We start from the raw sequence: 25,130 nt of genomic DNA on the forward strand, positions 1-25,130 counted from the left end.
TTTTCATTTCGATGTCCTTGAATTTCTTCCTTCTGTCATCTGGATAACCCAGCTCAGGCATAAGTTATTTCCAGAACTTCTTTTCTGAATGTGATCCTCTTTCCCTACTCAACCTCCTTCAAAATTATTTTAGATGCACCTTCTCTAGGTCCTATACATCCCCATTCATTTCTTACCATCATGCCTAGGATAGGACACTGGGATACTCTCTGTCTCAGTGTCAGTATTCTTCTGTGAATTCCTTGAAGAAAAAGCCAGTGTCTTATTGACTCAGTGTCCAGCATTCTTTCTGGTCCCTAGGAGTCAGAGAAAAATGTATATTTCACTCGTGAGATAAATGAACTCATGGGTTGCCAATAGTCCCACGTTTCTCAGTGTAATCAGGGGTTAGTTAATGTATTACATCTACTGGCACTTGAGGTTTTTTGATTGCTAATTTTTAAGCACAAACTATTCAGCTTTTCTTTTGCCCTGAGGTTTGTTTTTATAGGACCCCCACAAAGAACACATTTGGATAATCACACCCATCCTTTATAGTAGTAGAAGTTTCTGTTTATTGGAACTAAACAATTATGAATGTCTGCATGTGTCTTTGTGCCCCAGTAGGGGGCCCAGATAATGGGGGAAGCATAAAGTTTAATTGATAGGAATAGTCCATTGTATAATTTGACTTCTTCAGCCAGAATTTTATTGGCAAGCTCAGTAGGACACCTAAGGCCAACCATATCTTTACATTCCTGAGCATATACCGAGGACTTGTTCAGAGCATGGAAACATACCAGCATAATTGTGGGAGATGAGCGCACAGAAGATTTATATGACAGATTTAGAAGTGTCCTGGTATTCTACCAAACTTTGGTGAATCTGGTTACTGTAAGCCTCTGGTTATACCATAATGGGAATATATATGAACTGGAAAAGGTCAACAAATGACAACTCAGATCCCTCCAGAGATGAAAAGGTTTAGAATAGGTTTGTTTACCAAGCCAAACAAAACCATGACTAAGAAATGCTGTCTATGGTTCAAGGAGATGGTTGGAAATATACATATTTTCTTTTAAGTATGTATTACTATCTAACATTCTATATGATTTACTTTTTATCTTGTTTATGTCTGTTTCCTTCTCTGCAATGGAAGTTCCATGAAGGTAAGGGTTTTGTTCTGCCTTATTTGCTCCAGTATCCCCAATGCTTAGAATAGTGTGTATAAAATGATAATTCATCAATAAATATGTTCTGGATGAATTATTTAGTAGTTTAGTAAGATACATTAATGTGATAGCAAATACTGTCCAGAATTGCATGATGGAGAATAGTTAATTCCACATTCTATGATGACTTTGGTAGTATCACTATTCCCTTTCCAGGTAATTAATTCATTTTCCATCTGGAACTTAAGATAATTATCAAATTTGGAAATATTTGAAATAAATTCAAGTATTTGCTGAGCACAAATACTGAACCAGGCACTATTTCATTGTACTTTTAGATTCTTTTTATTTCAGTATCACCCTTAGCCTGGAATTGTTCTACCATATATTATCATATCTCTATAAAAATAAGCATTTCCATTTTAAATATTGTAGGCAAGATTTGCATTAAACTATGAATTGAAAATATAATGGAAACTATTTGCCAAATCTGAAATTGACCCATATTTACTTTTTTCCTCAAGCCCTGAATAAAATAATCAGCTCTTGCACTTATATATATAAAAAAACAAAAACACTTAGCAAATCAGTTTAACTAGCAATATCACAGTAATCTGAATAGAATTATTTAATTTATTGAAAGATTTTATTGGAGAAGAAGCAGCTTCTCTAGTCAGGTAATTAAGATAGATCAACATCCTTTTAAGTGTTAATTTCCTTACAATATATATTTTTCTTTTTCTATATGATCCTTTTTCATTTTTGAAAGGCTCAAACTACTATTCTTGAATATTATACAGATACATTGAACCTTAGTCTGTAGCAATAATCAAAGGAAAAAAGATATTACAGTGTATTACTGTACATTAAAGAATTTTAACTGAACATAATTACTTTATTCTCTGTGATTATTTTCTAAATTGCCCAAATAATTACAAAATTTTTCATACAATTTAGTGAAAGAAGAAACTATAAAGACCATTTAACAGATATGAAGTCTGAGGCCCAGAAAGCACTTAGCTTGAATATATAGAATTAATCACTGTCAAAGCTCAGATCATAAGAAATATATCAGATTTGAAAGATTATGAATTAATAGATGGCAGATAATTGGAAATAAACATTCAAGAAAAAAAATCTAACCTGTTTAAATAGATGACTTGAATGTTAACAGTGTACTGACATCATTTTTGGCAAAACCAAACCACTTGGCTAAAATAATCTCTTTAGCTTCGTTAAATTCTAAAAAGCATAAGCAGTTAAGATGTGTTAATTGCTGTTCAGCAAGTAAATATTGTTAAGTATTACTAGAAATATATTTTACGGAAATTAATACTTAAAAGATGTTGGTCTATATTGATACCTGACTAGAGAAGTTTCTTCTTTATTTATTTATTTAGGTTTTTTTGAGATGGAGTCTCGCTCTGTCACCCAGGCTGGAGTGCAGTGGCGTGATCTCAGCTCACTGCAACCTCTGCCTCAGGCTCAAGCGATTCTCCTGCCTCAGTCTCCCGACAGGTACCTGCCACCATGCCCTATTGGGGGAAGCAGCAAAGGAGAAAGGACTTAGAGTGCCTACATAAATTGGTTATTAGTAACATATAAACTGGGAACAACAAACAGTGGCAAACAGTAGGAGGCCTCTGGGGAGGCAGACTTCTCCATGCCTCATGTGCCAGTGCAGGATGACCTAGGCTCTGTTACCATAAACATTGTGCTCAAGGATGTAAAACCCCTTTGTAGCAATGAGACGTAACCAGATTTGTAGGCTCTTTGTGAGGCCTGAGTTCCACCAGCTGCACATAGATAATAGGCTAAAGATAACCCCATGTTCTTGTTTTGTGAAACTCCCAAACCACCACTGTTATCAATCTTTAGAATGACACAGCAGTTTTGGCTAACTGATTCAGTTCCTGCTCACTGATTCACCCCACCATCACATCACCCTCTCCCCACCATCACTCCACCCCTACCCTGTAGATCAAAGTGATTGTAACCAATAAATACTGTGGGAAATCAGAGCTTGGGGCCTTCACTGCCTCTAGGACAAGTGATGGCCCCATGGTCCCACTTTTTGCTTTCTTAACCTGTCCTTTTCTCATTCCTTTGTTGCCACCAAACTTGGAGTACCCACAGGTGGTATGTGGGGGATGGCTCCCTGATTTCTGGTGCCCAAACTGTGGGACTCCCTACATGCCAGGTAATTGTTGTAATTTTTTTTTTTTAGTAGAGATGGGGTTTTACCATCTTGGCCAGGCTGGTCTTGAGCTCCTGACCTCGTGATCCACCCACCTCAGCCTTCCAAAGTGCTGAGATTACAGGCCTGAGCCACCACGTCTGGCCTAGAGAAGTTTCTTCTCTTCTAATGACATCTTTCATTAAACTAAACAGCGATTCTGTTGAGAATATTTTGATATTGCTGGTTAAACTGATTTGCTAGGTGTTTTTCTTTTTTGCGTATCTTAATATGATAGCTGATTGTATAGTCAGGGCTTGAGAGAAAAAAAGGGGGTTTTCCTTCAATTTTTATTTAGGAAGAAATATTTTAAAAGGAAAAAAGGAAAAGTATGATAGAATAATATTGTTGTTCTGGGTGAAATGGGCTCAGTAAGTGGGCTACAAGGTTTCTAACTATACATGCAGAATACTTTAATTGTTTTGTTGCACAGAGAATGAAACAAATTTTGCATTATAAATTGTGTCTACTTTTTTGCCTGCTTTTTTATGCATATATTCATTTTGTGATAGAATCAAATAGTCAACACTATTTACAGATGGAACAATCATTTTTTATTTTCAAAACCAAAAGTAAAAATCCATTTAGCTTTGTTCCCATTAAATTTATGGAGGCAAATTAATTTTCCCTTTTTTTCTAAACTTGTACTGAGCAAACACATGCTGTAGTATACAAAAGACTTATTATTAAGTTATATAAAATAACATCAACAATCCAAATGGATCATAGTAAGTATAGTGACTGTGAATAATGGCAGTTATAAGAATCCATATGCAATAATATTTGTTATATTTCTTTAAAAATTATATAACATGAAAACATTTAATACATTATTTTAAAATCTTGGATTAACAGTCTTATGCGCACTGGGTGAGGTGGCTCATATCTGTAATTCCAGAACTTTGGGAGGCCAAGGCAGGCTGATCACTTGAGCCCAGGAGGTTGAGATTAGCCTGGGAAACATGGCAAAACCCCATCTCTAGAAAAAATACAAAAATTAGCCAGGCATGGTGGCACGCCTCCAGTCCCAGCTACTCAGGAGTCTGAGGTTGTGCTAACCTACCCTGTGTTAGCCAAACAGACTCCATTTTGCTGAGAGTCAGACAGACTCCATCTTAACCTCCACCTCACCCCTCTCGCCATTTCTCCGTTGAGTGCATATCTGGGTCATGTTCCTGTGCTGGCTCATGTTGTACTTAGAGCTATAGAAACATATCACCATTGTAACTATATCCTGCTTGGCAAGCACACTTACTATTGTGAATACCACCTTGATCGATGGTATGGAAAGTACCAAATGCCCCTCTTGGTAAGCAGCAGTCATGGGAACTGCTTGTATATACCCTCCTTAGTTAATCAACAATCATGGGAGCCTCCTGCCTCCTAGTTACCAGCCTCCTCCCATAACTTGCTTGTTCTGCTTCTGCAAAAATTCCACTTTAGCTAGGCTCCCCCTCCCCTTTCTTAAGCAAGGTATAAAAAGCAATCGAGCCCCTTCTTTGGGACTGAGAGATTTTGAGCATGAGCTGACTCTCGGTTGCTGGCAATAAAGGACTCACAATCAGATTTCATAGTGTGGTGCTTTCCTAACAGCTCGCTCGGCTGTAACAAGGTGGGAATATTGCCTGAGCCTGGAAGGTCAAGGCTGTGGTGGGCTGTGAGCATACCACTGCACTCCAGCCTGGGCAACAGAGTGAGACCCTGTCTCTAAATAAATACATACATACAGGTTTATGTAAAGTAAAAACTCAAAGCTTTTTTTTTTTTTTTTTTGAGACGGAGTTTCGCTGTTGTTGCCCAGGCTGGAGTGCAATGGCGCGATCTCGGCTCACCGCAACCTCCAGCTCCTGGGTTCAGGCAATTCTCCTGCCTCAGCCTCCTGAGTAGCTGGGATTACAGGCACGCGCCACCATGCCCAGCTGATTTTTTGTATTTTTAGTAGAGACGGGGTTTCACTATGTTGACCAGGATGGTCTCGATCTCTTGACCTCGTGATCCACCCGCCTCGGCCTCCCAAAGTGCTGGGATTACAGGCGTGAGCCACCGTGCCCGGCTTTTTTTTTTTTTTTTTTGAGACGGAGTTTCGCTTTTGTTACCCACTCTTGTTACCCAGGCTGGAGTGCAATGGCGTGATCTCGGCTCACCGCAACCTCTGCCTCCTGGGTTCAGGCAGTTCTCCTGCCTCAGCTTCCCGAGCAGCTGGGACTACAGGCACGCGCCACCATGCCCAGCTAATTTTTTGTATTTTTAGTAGAGACGGGGTTTCACCATGTTGACCAGGATGGTCTCGATCTCTTGACCTTGTGATCCACCCGCCTCGGCCTCCCAAAGTGCTGGGATTACAAGGCGTGAGCCACCGCCCCGGCCTCAAAGCTCTTCTATTGTGCTTGTCCACACAAGTTTATTCCTCAGCCAGAATACGGTTACAGCCTTTGGCTATAAGATTTTTGTAAAGATATTTTCAGACCACTTTTATTCGTTTATATGAATGTATTTATATATTTAGAGGTTTGGACAACACTGGATATAAATGCCATGCATATAAGTGAGCGTAAATATTTTCTCTTTGCATTCTTCTTCTTCTTGGTTTTTTACTTGAAAATGGCTTGTAGATACTTTTATACTTGGTTATTTATAGGTTCTCCTGGTTCTTTTACTGGCTCATGCTAGTTCACTGAATGTAATTTATTTAGTTTCAAAATATATTTTAAGGATTTCCTTTTTTCTTCCTTCTTGATTTCATGAAACAATGGATGAATTTTCACAACTTCTACTTCCTTCCTATGAATTCAGTTTATGATGTCTGTAACAAGACTATTGAACTTAAAGAAGACTGTATAGAAGGTTCCGTGCACTAGCTCTTACATTTCATGAGTTGATTTTAGAAAAGTGTTGTCTTTCAGTACAGATGAATAACATTTTATGGAGTTCATATTATCAGGAGTTGTTGAGTAGAGCCCTGGCTGATTTGATTGCCTACCATATCAGGTTTAAAAGCTTATTAAGTGATTACTGGATTTGAAAACCTATCAAATAATTATCATGCTTTCTAATTATTAGTAGTATATATTTATTCTGAACATTTTAGAAAATGGTAATTTCATGGTAATTTCACCACTTGGACAAAAACATGGTAATTTCACCACTTGGACATAACTTATGTTAACCTTTTGGTGAGTTTTTCAAAATTGTTCTGTAGGTATATATCATTGTAGATATAGAAGCCTAGCTTCTAAAGCTAGGCTTCCTTGAGTTCACATTCCAGTTCTGCTACTTCTTAGTTATGTGTTTTTGAGTAATTTCCATAACTGTTCTGAACCTCAGTTTCTTCATCTGTAGGATGGGGATAATAATATCTCATATAGTTGTGAGAGTCTTATGAAATAAATACATTCAAATAACTAGTAATGAATAAATATATTCAAATACTAACATCTAGCCTGTGTTCCATAAATAAATTATTATGTAAACAATTTGGAACATACTGCATATAATTTGGTACCTTTTCTTCTCATTTAATATGTCCTGAACATTTATCCAGGTGATTAGTAGTCTTCTTGTTAACTATTTTTAATGGCAAAATGGTATACTACTAGCACATGAACATATATTTCATATAACAGTCCATTATTATTGGACAGTTCAGCAAGTTAAAAGTTTTATGCTATTAAAATAAGTTATTTGTAGTTAGTTTTGTGTTCTAACATAATAACAACTCTAAAGTGAATGGCCAAGGCCAATAATGTGTGCCACATCTTAAGGCTTTTATACCTGTTGCCAAAGTGAACAGTGGTTTGATGAATTTTAAAATTCTTTCAGTGACTTTAAATAAAACAACTATATTTGCTCCTGATTTATTTCTTATTAGATGAAAATCTTGGCTTAACAGTGTAAGACAATAATGGCCTTTGATTAAATCTGTGGAATAAATGATGTAACATAAAAACTGATGCATTTAAATAAATGTTAGTTTTCAAAATAATTATCTTAAAAGAAATAATATACATTTGTTAGATCCATGAGTTCATTTATCAAAAAGGTTTTTGAAATTATTCTTTGGCAATTGCATAAATATGTGGATTTTTAATATTGTGGTATATTATGATTTTCTATAGCAAAGTGTAATTGAACTTTATCCCAATATTTTCATTAAAGTTGACGTAATTAAATGTTTCTTATTTAATATCCATCTTCTTATAAATCAGAATCTTTTTTTTTTTTCCAGCTGGTGTGATAACAATGTATTTGGCTCCGGCAATAGATCGCAACTGGTCCAAACCAATTCTCAGGGTATCTTATAACTAGGAGTGGCCTTAAGACCCTGCTTGTCAAGAATACCTAATTGGAAGTGTAGTCAAAAGGTATTTATTAAGGTTTTTGCTTTCCTGATAAAGGAGATGGTTGTAGCTACCCACCTTTTCTTGTTCTTCACCCTTCTTTCTGCTTGAATGAAGCCAGGGTAGTTGGGACTGCAAAGTCATTTTGTGACCAGAGAGATCACCTCAACTTCACTGAGCTTTTGAGGCAAGTCAATAACTGCCTGTCTCCAGATTTTTTATTGTATGAAGGGAAAAAACAATTATTCTATCTTTTTGTGACTAATGACTTTTACTTGACTTGAAGGCATTCCTAAACATAAACACTGCTACTTTTACAACTACTTTTGAGACAGAGAGTTCATCAAAATTAACTGCTCTATAAGTATTTATGCATTCGTTATAAAATATGTTAGTTTTTAAAGACATAAGTCAAAGAAGTTACAGAATTAGTGTTGGAAAGATCTTTAGAAATCATTTAATTCAGTTGTTCTCAGTGGTGGATTTTCATTACGATTATTGTTGGAACTTTAGAGGAATGCACATGTTTGTGCCCCATGCCCAGGCATTGTGGTTCAGTGGATCTCAGATAGGCTCCAGGAATCTTTGTTTTTTAAAACTACAGGGTGATTCTAAGTTACTGATCTATATCAGTAATCTTTCTCAAACAATGTAGATGATCTGTGGACTACCCTGAAATATGTGTATCTAGCAACAGATTAGAATTTTTCAGCCTAGATGGGGGAAGTAACTTTATGAAACTGTATTGTTAGACATATGTAAGATGCTGGTAAGTATGGGAAGAAAACAGTCATTGTAAATCAGAGTTAACTATGGATGATTTTCTTTCTAGAAAATAAAAATAGGGGGGTTAATATTATTATTTCAACAGTCTCATCTTCCATGAGAATTTCACCTTCAGTTCCACTGTTCAAAATTGTTTAGATTTCCAGAGTTGACTGAGATTTAGTCCAGTGGTGTGGATCTACCTTGTTTGAAAGATTAGCCTTGGTTAATGAATGAAGGCAGCTTGGAGGGGGCTGTTGGCAGAAGGTGGTGCTGGTCATTGTTGTGCCCTTTCCCTTCCCAATTTCTCTACCACAAGAAAGTGACTTTGCTATGGAAGTTGATAAAAGCACAGTCTGATTGCTTTTATTTCAGTTATATGTGCAATTACTTTATAAATTCTTCAAGACCTCAGTTGACAAGTCAGTCTGGTTTCTATTTATTATGTAGTCCCAAATGATTTGAATAATTTATTATTTAATAAATACCCATTCTCCAAAATGAGCTCTAGTAATTTTTAGAGATAGAAGGCAAATGTTCAGAAATAGTTATTTCTAGGCCTGAAAGAATAAATTTTCTTAAATCTCAAATTGTGACTCATTAAAGATAAGTTATACCACTCTCTCAAGCTCTTTCAGCTCCAATTTAGCCATTTTCCATTTAAACTAGGATAGTCTTATTTTATTAATTGGTAGCTCATTCTAGAAAATGTATTTTATATGCATAAATTTCAAATATACAAATTTATACATGTACATTACATATATAAATATGCATCATGTATATGTGTGTATATAATGAACAGTTATATTTATTCATGTATATATACAGTATGTAAATGTGTATGTATATACAGAGAAATTTATTCTAAAGTATATTACATAGTCTCCTAGAAGTATATAGAAAAAATATTTTTGAAGATTTTTTTCTATCTTTTCCTACTCCTTTTGCATAAACAAGATCCTGGCCTGCTTGTAGAATTTAAGATATGCTAAATATAAAAAAAATGCATCCTTTGTAACTGGGTCTTAGTAGCTGTGGTTATCTACGGCCTTGGATATGTTGTCCTTTTGATTTTATTCTAGGCAGCAATTGGCAGAGAAGACCTAGGCTTCAAGGGTCTAGACTTCTCTTGACTATATTATTGTTGGAACCATTTCCAGGTCAATAGCCTGGGGCTTTAGGTACAAGGTTTGCTGAGGTACAAGGCAGCAGGTGCTGTTAGCAGCCTGAACAGAGAAGCAGTATTGTTTTGTTGAAGAGCATAGTCTTCAGAGTTTAATTGCAGCTTTCCCACTTGCAAAATGTGAGCCTGGCCAAGCTATGTGAGATCTCTAAACTTCACACTTGTTATCTCCAAAATTTTTTTTAATAAAGGTTAAGAATTAAATGTCATAACTCTTGTAACAGCACATAGTGTTAGCTATCCCTGGGCCTAGAATGTGGTAAATGCCCAGCCAATGTTAATTGCCAAATTAATCAAGACTTTTTCATGTACATAGGACAATAAAAATCAGTCCCAAACTAACTTGCATAGCATTGGAAATTAGCTTACATGACAAAAGTCATATTTTCAAGTTGCTTAGTCTTGCCTAGATGTAGGTTTTCAGGAAACAGAGTAAGTTCAGTGTCTTTCATATCTCAGTTTTACTTTCTTCTACTTTTGCTTTACTTTCAGATATGTTTACTCTGTAATTTACAAAGATGACCCCTAGTAGCTTCTACTTATGTGGTCCTTAGAGCAGAGATCTCAGAAGGGGAGAGTGTATCTTTCTCAGTAGTTCCAAAAAAGTCTCAAAGAAGGCTTTCATTGGCTCAGCTTGGATCATTTGCCAATTATTTATCCAATCAATCTAATCACTTGGGCCAGGGTTTTTATTGCTCTGATTAGATATGCAAGGTTACATATCTACCCCACAGAGGTGGAGATGAGAACTTGTAATTGTGTCTGTGTGTGTTGTGAGTGCAGCAAAGGTTATCTGAAATTCGTAGACTGAGAGTAGAAATGAACTTGTTTTCCCAAAGACAAATGGGAGTTCTGTTCTGCTGCAGGAGACAAAGAATGTTGGTTATGGTAAAAGAAAATCATAATGACCAGAATATAATGACCTCCCAAACTACACATATACTCTATATGTAGTTCTTGCCATATTATCTTGCTTATTTTTTATAGCATGAGCTCATATTTATTATTAATTTTTCTTTATTAATTGATTCTCCTCCCACTGTACAGTATGTTTCATGACTTCAGGGATTAAATTTATGTTTTTCACTGCTATCAAACTGCCTGAGTCTGTAAATAATACTTTTATTTTTAGCTTAATAAATGTTGAATAAATTTTAAAAATAGATATAATTGATGCACTCTGTTTTTGTTATTCAGTGTGAGATGCTAACAAGGACGTCATTTTCAAATTCCCTGCTTTCTTAAAAGAAAACATATTTTTTTCTACCTTTACTAAGAAATTCTCGTCACCATTATTTTGTTTTCTATGGCTGTAATTGGGCCAGCATCTTTAACTCCTTTACCCATAATCTCACAGCCTCAGCCATGTAAATTCCATGGCAAACACATATGCACAGTTTTCTAACTGGTCATTTGCAAAGTGTTACTATGATCTTAGAATAGATTGCTGATTTTCTCACTCATAAGTGGTGTTGAACAATGAGAACACATGGACGCAAGGAGGGGAACATCACACACCAGGGCCTGCTGGGGATTAGGGGGACTAGGGGAGGGTTAGCATGGGGTGAGGGGTTGGGTTGGGATAACATTAAGAGAAATACCTAATGTAGATGACGGGGGAATGGTTGCAGCAAACCACCATGGCATGTGTATACCTATGTAACAATCCTGAATAATACACCATGGAATGTGTATACCTATCGAACAATCCCCCGAACTTAAAGTCTAATAAATTATTTAATGCAGAAAAAAGAGAACAGATTGCTGAATAACCTGAGTCTTTGTCATCAAAGATAATGTCTTAGTCTGTTTATGGTGCTACAACAAAATACCTGAGACTGTGTAATTCATAAAGAACAGAAATTTGTTTTCTCCCAGTTCTAGAAACTGAGAAGTCCAAGATCAAAGTGCTCGCAGGTTTGGTTGTCTGGTGAAGGCTGATCTCATTTCCTCACACAGCAGAACAGCAGAAAACAAGCGAGCAAGCTAGCTAGATGCTGCGTGAAGCCTCTTTCATAAGAGCATTAACCCCATTAATAATGGAGGAGCCCTCATGGCCTAATTACTTTTATTTCTTCCTTTTTTGAGAAAGCAATGGATTAGTCAGTAAATACGTGGAGAACATCAAAATTCAAAAACCATATTTAATCTAAGAATCTGTGAACAAAATTAAAGCATATTGCCTTGCTGAAGTTGAAGGTAACAAGAATTCACATATCTATTAGCCATCTGTGGAAATGGCCCCAGAAAAATTATGCCTTGAAAGAAAATACTGTTAATGTAGCTGAGTCCAGGTTGCCTACTCAGGTTTGTCTAAAGCAGCAGTGAATTCCAAAAGTAAGATAAGCATGATCTAATTAATTGTACATGTTCTACATGAAATGATGATGGAATGACAAACACTTTTTGTGCCTGATAAGCCTATTAATAAAGAAGAGGGAGATGGTTATTTGACTGTTTTATCTGTGGAAGAGAAAAACCAATCATAGATATTCTGGTTATAACACAGAATACTTTGGTGGGAATGGTGCACTGGTGTATTTGTTCCTTCTCATACTGCTAAGGAGAAATACCTGATGTTGGGTAATTTATAAAGGAAAGAGGTTTAATGGACTCCCAGTTTCACATACCTGGGGAGGCCTCACAATCACGGCAGAAGGTGAAGGAGGAGCAAAGTCACGTCTTACATGGTAGCAGGCAAGAGAGCGTGTGCCGGGGAACTGCCCTTTATAAAACCACCAGATTTTGTGAGACCTATTCAGTAGCATGAGAACAATGCAGGAAAAAATGGGCCCCCATGACTCAATTACTTCCCACCAGCTGTCTCCCATGATACATGGGGATTATGGAAGCTGTAATTCAAGATGAGATTTGGGTGGGGACACAGCCAAACTATATCAACTAGGTACCCCAGTTTGACTCTACAGCACCTTTATTGTGTTTCTGTACAGCATCTTTATTGTATTACTATTACCCCTGATGATGACAACAATGAAAATGGTTCTGATGATGACAGCTATTTTCTTGAGCACTAAATGACTCTGTTAATCATTTGAAATTCATGATCTCATTTTAACACTTGAAATAAAGTATAAATTGGCACAATTATTTTTTTTCTGTTGTTCTTATGAAGAAGAGAGGTTTTGAGAAGTTAGGTCAGTTGCCCAGGATTGTGCAGCCAATGAGTGGTATAGATGAGACTCCAGCCCAGGTCTGTTTCACTATAGAGTTAACATGCTCATAATCACTATCAACCCTTCTGATGGTTATTTTGATGTCTTTGAAATGATCAATCTAAAGTTAAATTTACAAAAATGTCACGTAGAGAGCTAAACCCAGGACCCATTATCAGCCAACGAAAGCACAGACAGTTCGTGAGGCCCACTCTGGAATAGCCAGTTGAGTTTCCCCTCACAGCTTTAACCACATTACTCTACCGTTCACTAACTCTAGTTTGTCTAAGGTAAGCACTGGCGATCACCTTAATGCTGCTTATGTGAATCTTTAAAATCCTATTATTGGTTTCTGAAGGCTTTCATCCATCACCCCCTTGTGATGTATCTCTAACAAGGCATTTGCCCCTCCTTTCACTTTCAGATTCCCTCATCTTCAATAAATTTCTCTGTGAAGCCACAATTAATCTTGAGTAGCACATTAACCTTGTTCATATCAAAGTAACCCTGCAGGTTTTGCAGTTTTACATGCGATTAGAGACAGGTACCTCACATGCTGCGAGTCTCCTTTCACCACGCGCAGAAAGATAAGGACGAACTTTCTGATCTCTGCTCCCATTTATCTCTGTTCCCCAGGCAGGCTTGGCTATCTGCAGGGCCCTGCTAGCCTCCTAGCTTTTACACAACTCTGGCTGACCTGTTTGCCTTTTTCTCTCTTATCTGCTTATCATCTAATGAAAGTTCCTTTGCATCTTTTCATTTTCTTTAGTGCCATTGCTCAATAAATTAGTTTGAATTAAACATTCAAACTTCTCAAGCTATGCAGAAAATCTAAACTTTTTATTTAACTGATTAAAAAAAAATCCCTGTTTAATGTCTGAGAGACTAGATTCCCCTTCAGAGAGCATTGTGTTTTTGCATTCAGAAACTCAGATAATAACTCATACTCACTATGTCTCCAAAAGTAAGAAGGTTGATTAATACTTCAAGATTCCACTAGAGACAGCCCTTCATGCAGTCTAGTTATCTGGTGACACTCAGCGATAAGCAGGAAAAGCCATGCTCGGGCTCAGAGCAAAAAGCCTTTAACATAGTGTGATCAGAATGTGACATGACCCCCTTATCACCCATCTATATTCGCTTGCTCATCTGCTATGGAACTTAACATTTCAACCATTTTAATAATATTTCAAATTTAGACTTTAGAAGCCTTTTTAAAGGATAATTAAGTCACCTGAGAAGGGTCACCTTTCCAGACATTAATGGCTATTAACATAAAATTAAGGATTAGTTTTGAGTCACTTCAATGACTCAAGAAGGACAAAAGTGACTAATAGAGTGATATGACAAACTTAGACGTGATGAGGTGTCGGGAATGTTTTACATCAGGTGACTCGACATCTGGAGGGCAGGTTTCGTTGGGACAGTGTGGTGAAAAGTTCAGGAATGTAACAGTGAAGGATTTTTGTCGACAAATGAGTTGGGGGTGGAGGAATACCTACAAAGGTTGAAGTGGGCAGAGAGTCTGGGAAAACGCTAAAGTATATATGTCTATTTTTAAATTTTGTCAAAGGCTCACAGTTATTTTAAAATGGATAATTTTAACTTAATACTTGTTTCTTCTTTTCTTTTGGCAGATATCATACCAAAGAGCATAGCAAAGAGCAAAGCAAAGGCATTGCTATATCTGATGAAACTGGTCTGCCAGTATGTGTTTCTCATCATTTCCTAACTGAAGCTCCAGATTTAGTGAAACTGGAAAGAGGTACGTGCCTCAAATGGGAATTTTTCAAGTTCCCTTATGGAGAGTGGCATTGAGCAGATCCTTTAGGTTCAGTTAACTAGCATGTTTCACTAGTTTAAAGCCTCATAAAATATATGTGAGATGAAAAGAGTATGATGTATGGAATTTGCAATGTAGAGAAGTACTTTTTAAACACAACATTGAACACTTAAAGGTAAAATCAAATAGAGAGTAATAGGGAGGAAAAGGAAGGATAGCTGATCTGCCTGTGAGTTCAACACCAGCAGATTAGGTACCTCAGGCTGATTATTCGTCCCTAAGAGGAAAACAAAAAGACCAAATGGCCAAGCATGGAAACGTAAAACTCCTATTGCAGAAAGATGAGTTTTGACAATTAGACAAAAAGGTGAAAGCTATTATTATGGAAAAGGAAAATCAGTAGAACAAAGATCACTAAGAATGACAGTGTCTAGGAAACAAATAGGAACAACTCTATTTTCTGAGGGTGACATACTCAAAGGACTTCAGAAATAAAGAAAAAATGGGACCGAACCTGGTGGTCAAGAAACAAGCAAACAAAAAAGGGCTGAGCAACCAGACATACCTGAGGGAAATCTACATCAACAGAGAATCTTAAAGAAAAAAAATAAAGTATGGGGGTTTGGAATTACTTTTTTTGAGGAAATCAAGTAGAATCCCACTATGAAATAATTGCTTGAGAAAGAACACATCTCTTTAAAGAACAAATACAGGGACAGGGACTTATTTTCACAAGTAGTAGAATCATAGTCTTTGTGAATCTCTTGCACTCTCCTGGGAATTTGTTCTAGTTCTGGAGTCACAGGGGATGTATACAAAACAGCAGTCATGGGAGAGTAAGAGAAGCCTGTTTTATTTTTTAAACCATGTTTTAAACTAAGCCATTTAGTGGATTACCTTTGATAGAGGTAAAGAAAAATTGGAAAACAATGAAAAAATCCAGAAAAAAAAATGGGTAGGGAAAGAAGAGGTGATATGAAAATTAAAAAAAAAAAAAAAGGAAGAACATAAAGTAAGAGGAAACAAACCGAAGATTTTTTTTTTTTTTTGGAGACCTTATGAGGTACCTGGTACTGTAATAGCTCTTTTACAGTCTAATTCTTTTTATCATTTCAAAAAGTATTCCATTTTACAGATAAAGTTGAGGCACAGATCTAAGTATTACATGGCACACATAGTTGCTTTTATCCATAATCAAGGTCAATCTCTGTGACTGGAACTACCATACTTTTCTATGACAGGTTTCTTAGATTTGGATTTAGAAGACCTGGATTCAGTCTTACAGTCTTGCCCTGTCACGTATCAGCTATGATATTTTGTTTTGTTTTAATATAGAGTCTTGCTCTGTCACCCAGGCTGTAGTACAGTGGTACAATCTTGGCTCACTGCAATCTCTGGCTCCCAGATTCAAGCAGTTCTCCTGCCTCAGCCTCTGAATAGCTGGGATTACAGGTGTGCACCATCACCCCTGACTAATTTTTGTATTTTTAGTAGAGATGGGGTTTCACTCTGTTGGCCAGGCTTCAATTCCTGAACTCAAATGATCCACCTGTCTTGGCTTCCCAAAATGCTGAAATTACAGATATAAGCCACCACAGCTGGCCTGATGTTAAATTAATGCAACAATTTTTTTATTTATTAAGTGCTTACTATGTGCCGTTGGCTCTTCTAGATACCTAGGAATCAGCAATGGATTAAACAGAGAAAAGTTCCCACTTGTATACAGCACATATTCTAGTGGGGGTAGCTGCTTGCAGGGGCCCTCAGACAAGTCAATACACTTCTCTCAGTTTGTCTCATTACCTCTAAAATGAGACATTTATAATATGTCATTCACAAGATCTGTTTCTATGACTGAACTTGACAGCTATATACTGTGATATGCTTTACAAACACTATTCTCTGATCACCTAGAACATGCCTGGCATGCAGTAGTGCTCAGTAACTGCTGCATGAGAGGGAAGAAAACAAGAGAGAAAGAGAGGCAGGAGAGCAGGTGGGAGTGATGGCTGTAGGTGCTCTTCAGCGCTTCTGGTTACGGATGATCCAGTCATATTTCAAGGCAGAAGCAGAGTACAATATTGGCAGAGATAGATCTTTTTTGTATTACTTGAAAAAATAAAATTATAGTCTACCCTTCCAAAGCAAGTAGTTGATATTTGGAGTTGGAATGGTAGGATTGAGGTAGGGATCATCAGTGCAACATCTAGGGGGATCACATGGGTAAGACTGAGACATTCACACTCAAGGAGCCATGTGTTAATAGTACAATGGATGTTACATTTTGTTCCAATTCCCCTGGCCTTCTGCCCTCCTTACCTTTTAAGAAAAAAAAGTAATTCTGGCATGGTTGTCCATAAAATACCAATTACAGTTAAAATGGCATGAAATCTCCTAGACTTGGCATCTCCCACTCTGTCCATGACAGGACATTACCTCTACTGTCCTTTAGATATTTCCGGCTCATTCAAGTCCCAAGGGGGGTAGGTCTCGTGTTTAACTGGTGTCTCATCATGCAAACGTGTTAGTCAATGCTTATTCCCCTGTACGTAGTGAGACTCATGTAGAGGCAACAGTCATTTGAACTGATTGAAGTACTCAGGCTTGGCAGATTATAAAGTCAGAGACCAGATCTCAGAGAACCATACATATAGACACACAACATACCCACAACATAAGGCAAGGTATGGCCACAACACAAATGAGAGACACTTCAGTGTTAGAATTTGTTTTGCCATCCCAGATACCAAATAGAAATGGAGTTAAACTTTGTGTAGGGATTAAAACTTTATTTTCACGTAGTAGCACTTACACTATGTACTTTTTACCCCTGCTGAGCCATCCTGCTTACTTAAAGGGTACTGTGAGTGGCGGTTGCTCTACAGTCTCCTGACTGAATGTGTCTTTCCTGACAGTTTACTTAGTGGTAAACACCACAATGTTACCATGTCCATTTACAGAGGATATGAAACAAAGGAACAAAGGAAGAGTTTGTGTGATAGTGATCTTTTTGTGATTCCAAATGCCATGTTCTTACTCTACTTAATCTTTCCATTATGTCTTTATTTGGACCAGGCACTCACATTGATGTCAAACCAGCTGGCTTCAGGGCAGATAAGAACATTCCGACATTCCCTGAAGGGGCTTGACTTATAAAGGCAGTACTTGTAGCTGTTTCTGTTTGAAGAACTTTTGCACAATTTGATAATCATAAACTATTTTTAAATGTAGCAAAAATCACTTCATTCAAAGTCCAGTAACAATTTGGTAGCAGCAACATACTCTCTCATGACTCTGCTCTCAAGTCTACTAAATGGAAGGTTCTATCTTCTGACTTGAAAAAAGCCTGCTATTTAGAGAGCAATTATTTGTGTCCGAAGCACATTTAAATATAAATTGCAATACTTAATGCCTAGTTTTATAACATGTCATTTACAATCCATTAAGTATTTTATTACATGAATTGTATAAGAAACAGATTTATAGACCTCAATTATGGTATTAATAAGGGATGATGGAATCTAACTGAAGATATATTTCCCTTCAGTTTTTACAGAACTTTATTGTTACAGCATGATGTGAACTAGATTCTTAATGTTTTATTATAAGAAGACTGGAAACAAGTGTTCTGATAGGCAGAGGGCATAAGAAAACATTCATATTATTACTAAAGATTATTTCTTTAAAACCAATGAGGAAAAAATAGGCATGTATTGAGTTTTGACAGAATATTTTAAATCAAGTTAGAAAATAAGTTTTATTTGTTCTCATGGTATATAGTAGTAAACTATTTCTAAAGTGTTTATTTTTCTAGATAAGAGCCCCAACTACTCACTGAATGTGGTAGTTCATGTATTTGAGGTCACAGGCTTAAGTGTTTTCCTCTAGTATTTTGATTATATACATTTAGAAGAAATTTCAAGATAATTTAACATCTTCAACTTTTATTTACAAAGGGCATCTGGATGGGTCAATGAGTATGAAAGGGGCTATATAACTGACAGAATGAAAGACCATAACTTGTCTGGGATATGATCTAGTTGGCATCCATGTTTCCCAGGTGGAAATTACACATAGGTTTCAAAGCTTCGAGGACTCAGTGAGGATTAAGAACGTTCTGGTGCTGACTTTTTCCCAGGAAGCGTCCAGGGAAACAAAACAGCTCCACAGTCACTATTTCTGCACAGACAGTAGTACATAGAGGTCATAAAATCATCTGGCTCTCTTCCCTGTGTAGGAGTTGTGTGTGGGAGAACTCAAAGGACTGATTTCACTGCTGTCATGAGAATTTCAGTCCATTTTAAATGATTGACTACAATTTCTAAATTGTGATTTGCAACTAGTGGTTAGGAATTGCCTCCTTTCCCTATATTTGTAAATGGTGTGCATTAATTACAATCTTATTTCTTTGCTTAAGAGAATCAGTCAGACTGACTTAAAGTAACAAAGTCCCTTATATTTGCTTCAGACCGTTTCTTAGCACAATGAGTGTCACTATTGCTATTTTCAGTGTTTCATTTCCTTTTGCTATGAACATTATCAGTTTTGTTAGTCATTATTTTTGTTTCTGATGTGTTTTCAAGATGTTGATGACAGTATGTCGTTATCAACTAAGAAGTTTGCAGTATTTAACTCTTTATATACAATGTGCAGTATAACTGATTTGCATAGTAAATTAAAATTACATTATCATGGAATTTACCCTTGTAAAGAACTTTAACAATTATTTGTTTAAATTTGAAATCCCTGTTTTAAATAGGAAAAGAAAGCCTGCAGAAGTGAAATGACTTAGCCAACATCATACAGTGAATTAGTGGCAGTTCTAGGATTAAAGTTCAATAGTTTATGTATTCAGTACATATTATGAGATAAACGTCATTCTAAGACTTTACCTATACTAACTAACATAATTCCCATAATTATTGCATGTAGTGGGCCTACCATTATCCTCATCCTAAAGATGAGGTAACCAAAAGCAACTTTCTCAGAATCATCCAGCTGGTGACTAGTAGAGCAAGGAGTAGGAAGCAAGGATTCTGTCACCAGGGTTGCCATATCTTAATCTCAAAGATACTGATTTGAAGTCCAATGTCCTATATAATTTGAAGGTCATTACTTAAAATATGTCTATGGTCTTGTTTATTTGTAAAAACATAGGAAAATATTGTTGTAAAAACCTAAAGGAGATAGAGACTAAGTAATACCCAGTTTTATAGATGAACAGATTAGAGACAGAAATAACACATGTCTAGTTTAGCTCATGAACCAGTAGCAAAACAGAGCAAAACTCTTTTATTTTACTTATTGCTTAAGTATTCAGAGCAAATGATTGGTTGACTTTAATCCTGTCAACCCCACCATATTTTTGGCATCTATTATCTGTCTTCTTCAGTTTCCTCAAACCAGGGCTCACCTCCCTGCACAGAGATAGTGTTTCTCCAGTTAAGTCATCCAGCTCCCTCTATACTGCCCACAATAAAATAAGAGTTAGTATTAAATCAGCCAATTGGGTCATTCTTCTGCTCATCAGGATCCTAATTTGCAACCTGAGCAACTTTGCTATTCATTGGACTTAGAATCAAGCTAGTATTTCTACTGTACTCTCACAGATTCCAATATCTATACCTTATAATCCTGTGTAAGTCATGGAATATTCACATTTCTGAACTCAAGCAGTCATCTACACCATAGTCCACAGGACAGAGGATCTGTTAGGGCTCCTGGTTCTGATGGCCTCTTTGTAATCTTCATAGAGTCTTACAGGAAAGGCAAGCCCTGTGTTGTTCTCTTCTCTTCTAACGTTCAAAGATAAAAAGAGCATGAGACCATGTATGCTATATAAAGACTGTAGCACTGTAATTATAATCCAGCAATGTAATCATAATTGTTATTTTAGGTACTTCTAGGGACTGAAAATGACTTAGGAGGACCAAAGCTGGCCCTAGAGTAACATTTTTTCCTTTTACCATAAACTACAGAGGCACCTCATGCACTTCCCATTGTTTGGGGAGCAATTTTTTTTTCAAATTGAAAATAATATAAAACTACGCTATATTAACGTAAAGATGCCTTTCAAAGTATATTCATATTTTAGATATTTTAATCTAAATAAATGATTTTTGGGAGGATAACAATATCAGCAGTATGTATTTGAGTGTGGGAGAAATTTTGTGCAGGATGTTTTCAGATCCCCTAATGCTACATTTAATTAGAAATAACCACTTACTAATAAATAATTCCACTCTTGAAGAATAGCCTCTGTATTGTTTGCCCTTTCCCTCTTTCTGTTCCTTTTTATAAAGACAAAAGATATTACCTGGAAAAGAAGACCATTACTATGCCTATTTACTCTCTGCCCTAGTTATCCTATCTAGAAGAAGTATGATCTACACATCCAAGGCTCAGTGGGCCAACATTAAGCTCCACTGGTTTATTCAACCTCATGACTAGAGGACATAAACCAAAAGAGATGCGAACATTTTCACAAAAATGACAGCACAGCAGGGAACAATCACTTGTGGCATAGGAAATAGATCAGTAAATCATATTTCCCTGTGGTCCAAATGGGAGCAGAAGATGCCCAGGATAAAGCAGGAAAGCATGAGAATGTACTGGAGCAGTGTTAGACACAAATGGCATTGGAAATCATCTGAAAGCCTGCAAATGGCCACATGGCAGTAGTCATTCGTTCATTTGTGTGGATTTCCAAGCACTACGCATCATGATATCTCTATGTTCTATCCAAAATCTTGCTAGAAATACAAGGACACAATTATTAGCTGCTTCTGGTAACCAGGTGTCTGCTAATATATATATATTGTGTGTGTGTGTGTGTGTGTGTGTGTGTGTGTGTGTGTGTGTGTATAAACTTATTGCTGAACACTTATATATATATATATATATATATATATATATATTCTAGAGAGGAACATAATTTTGTCAATAAATATGTATCAAATTTCTGATCAAGATAGAACATCACCATTTTAATTAGAGAATACTCTAAAATTAAAAAAAAAAAAATCTCTCCTACTGCACTCTGTTAAGCCTTTGTTAAATTCCTGTCTTAGTAACACTAAGTGGGTTGGAGAAAATCCTGGGGCCATGTGGCATATGTCACAATGACCTCCCCCCCAATATCATGAGTTGATGTTGCAGCATTCTAGAGAAGAACATAATTTTGTCCATGTATGTATATGTATATATATACATGCACAATGTTACATGCGTAGATTGCCATGGCCGTCAAGCCAGGGCTTTTAGGGTCTCCATTATCCAAGTGATGTGCGTTGTGCCCATTAAGTAATTTCTCACCTTAGTAGCTTGAGTAAATTTTTATACTCTCAAAAACTCATGTTTCTACATGAATAAAATGGAGCTACTAACAGGAGTATTTATCCCAAAGACTAACATATAATATAATGTTATAACACATCTGAAACAGCACATTTTCTGGCACATAATTCGTGTTTCATAAATGTTATCTACTTTGCTATGACTACACTGACTAATGGAGATACCAAAAAGTGGAATAATTCCCCTGCTGTTTCTGTAGTTAACAGTGGAATTGAGACTAAAATCTAATCTTTATGCCTCACCAAGTCCTCTTTCTCCTCCTCCTGGGAGTTGTGTTTCGAGAATAAAAAATTTCCTTCCTACCGCAGCGGCAGCTCACCCTCCTATTTCAACTCAGAAGTCCTTCTCCATTACCACCCCTGTCAAGTGAGGAGCTGCTGTTTCTCCTACTAATGAGCAGAGCAGGTCAGTGGTACTGGTAGTATCTTCCTCCTCATGGAATCAATGGGCCATCCATCACCATTAGTGCTTCTCCTGGGGCCCCCATGATGTTACAAGGTGGTGTTAACAGGTAAAAGAGATTCAGTGCTGCTGGACAAGCAGGGAGCCTGACGGAGCATGTGAAGGTCAAATGGGAGCAGAATTGGGATGTGGGTATTTACTGCCGCTGATAGTCAGAGCTCTGCTAATAGAGAAAGGACCCTAAACAAAAGTGGGATTAGTCCTTCACATTTGTTTGGTTATTGCTGCCTTCCTTCTTGAACACCTTTCAAACGGCTGATTTTTGATTGGTCAAATCACATATATGTGCAGAAATCTTATCGAATCAATGAACCAAGGTACCCAGAGAAATCACTCTGTTAAGTCTTTGCTGAATACCTGTTTTAGTAGAAATGAGTGTTTGGGTTGGAGCAAATCCTGGGGCCTTGTGCCATATGTCACAGTGAACTCCCTCCCAACGTCATGATTTGATGTTGCAACATTCGAGAGAACATAATTTTGTTACTAAATGTGTATTGAATATCTGATCAAGATAGAACATAACCATTTTAATTAGAGAATAATCATTCTCCATCTGGATTGTGATTTTAAAATTCAACATAAAATATTTAGGTCTTGGGCTGGTATATTATTAGGATTGTTCCTAATTATTTGAAGGAGGTAAAGACTTGAAGCTGGAACTCAAAGGTTTGCTCTTCAAAGTTAACTCTTTTGGGGTGAGTTGGCTCCTAAAATATTCATGATGAAATATGAGTATAATAAGTACTTAAGCAAGAAAAAATATGATTTCTTGGTTGAAAAGGTATTTGCAGTAATCAAATATTCATTTGCATCAACCAAACTAAACTCTTGCTACAGTAATTATGAAGCATTGGAAGGATACTTAGAATATGTTCAGACTCCGGTAAGCTTCAGAAGAGTGATCTCTCTCCCAGAAGTGATTATGTAATAATAATTTTCAAAAAATAATTGAAACTAAGTTGAATTAACCTAAACCTTAATTCTCTTTATATTTAGAAGAAAGATACACACCCTGAAGTATAATGGCAGAGGGGCTGTGTGCAGCAAATCTTATGAATTTACCCTTCACTTAATTGACTGAGTGAGATAGCCTGAATGGCAATATTGGAATGCATTTGCAAAATTAAAGCATCTGACCCACTGGTCTATTCTTATCTTTTGTTTTTCCAAACTGGATCTCCTCTTTCTTAAACCTAATGTGCCTTAGGTCGTCCACTATTCTATTGCTTTGGGCATTAGGTTTAGCAAACTTGATTTTAAAATTTGTTTTATGTTTCATACTGACTTTTCAATCACCCAGGTTAAAAGTAAAAATTCTGTCAGTAATACAAACATATCCAAATATCTAGGGATTTTTATATTGGGAAGGCAGAATAGCTAAGAGCTGACAGTATTTCATAGTTTCCATGGGTTTAAAAATATAGCCCTGGTGTATTTCCCCAGTCCTTGAAAATCATTGAAATGAATTAAAGATTTACTTAACCTCATTTTATTTAAGAATTTTTTGGCTGTGTCTATTTTACCATGAAAATTATGAAACTGATCAGGGAGTAGTGTGAGCCTGACACAAATTTAATTAATTACACCAGAATTGTTGCGAGCTAAAATCATGGGCACTAATATTATGAGATGTACCAGGCAATTCATCAGAAAAGAAATTTGGGAAAATGCCTGGGTCTTTGTAACTGCCAGAATCCAGGGATATCCAAGACTGGGGTCACAGAAGGTGAATTGAAATGCTTTGTTAGTGCAGATATAAACAGAATGTACCCCCTCTCACCCCGCCCCTGGAGGGCCACGAGAATCAGCATCCTGCCTCCAAGTTGAAGAGCCCTTTAATCACTTCAGGTAGGTGATTATCTCCTTAAAGTTCCCATGAAAAAAGATATCCCATTTCCCTTTATAGATTGAAGGTTACTATAAAGGAATGTCAATGCTGGGAATTAGGATTTTTGCAAACTGAAAGTGTGGATTTCTCTTCTTTGATCATCTGGTTTGATTTAATTCTACTAAATGTCAGGCACTGTTTTGAATATTTAGGATAAAGTGGAACAAAGGGGATAAGACACTTGCATATAAACTATTCTAATGGAATAAAAGAGATAATAAATACGTAAACAACATAATTATAAATGTTATGAAGTAAAAGAGTGGATTTGAGGGGACAGAGATGCTTTGGAGAAGCTGATTAGGTATGGCTCTGTTGTAAGGCTGTTATATACCTGAATGGAGAGAAGATTAAATGGACAAAATGATATGGTGTATTAGAAAGAAATCCAGATGTGTGACATTGGATAAGCTTATTAGCCTCTGTGAACATCATTTTCTGGTTCTATTAGCCAGCATATGTTTTTGGTAATAGAATATCTGCTAATGAAATTTCATGTCTGCCCAAGGTGCTTCTGAACTGAATTGTTTGACTTTCCTGGAGGAATGTGGGAATACTGGTGAACCCTCCTTAGTAAAGATCTCAGAGAACAGCTTGATAGAGGAGGAAGGCCTGGCTTATCTATGTTCAGTGTTCTACCTACAGCAAATACTTTCAAAATCAGGCAGCCTAATGCTCGAGGGCCATATGAATTTACCTGTATAGATGAAGCAACTTGCTTTTCCAAGGATGTGCTTATTTGACCCAACCAGGCTGTAGTTGACAATTTGATAGGCTATCTCCCTTTGGACCC

Source organism: Cebus imitator, unplaced genomic scaffold (genome assembly GCF_001604975.1).
Source record: "Cebus imitator isolate Cc_AM_T3 unplaced genomic scaffold, Cebus_imitator-1.0 Scaffold484, whole genome shotgun sequence".
Classification (NCBI taxonomy): domain Eukaryota; kingdom Metazoa; phylum Chordata; class Mammalia; order Primates; family Cebidae; genus Cebus; species Cebus imitator.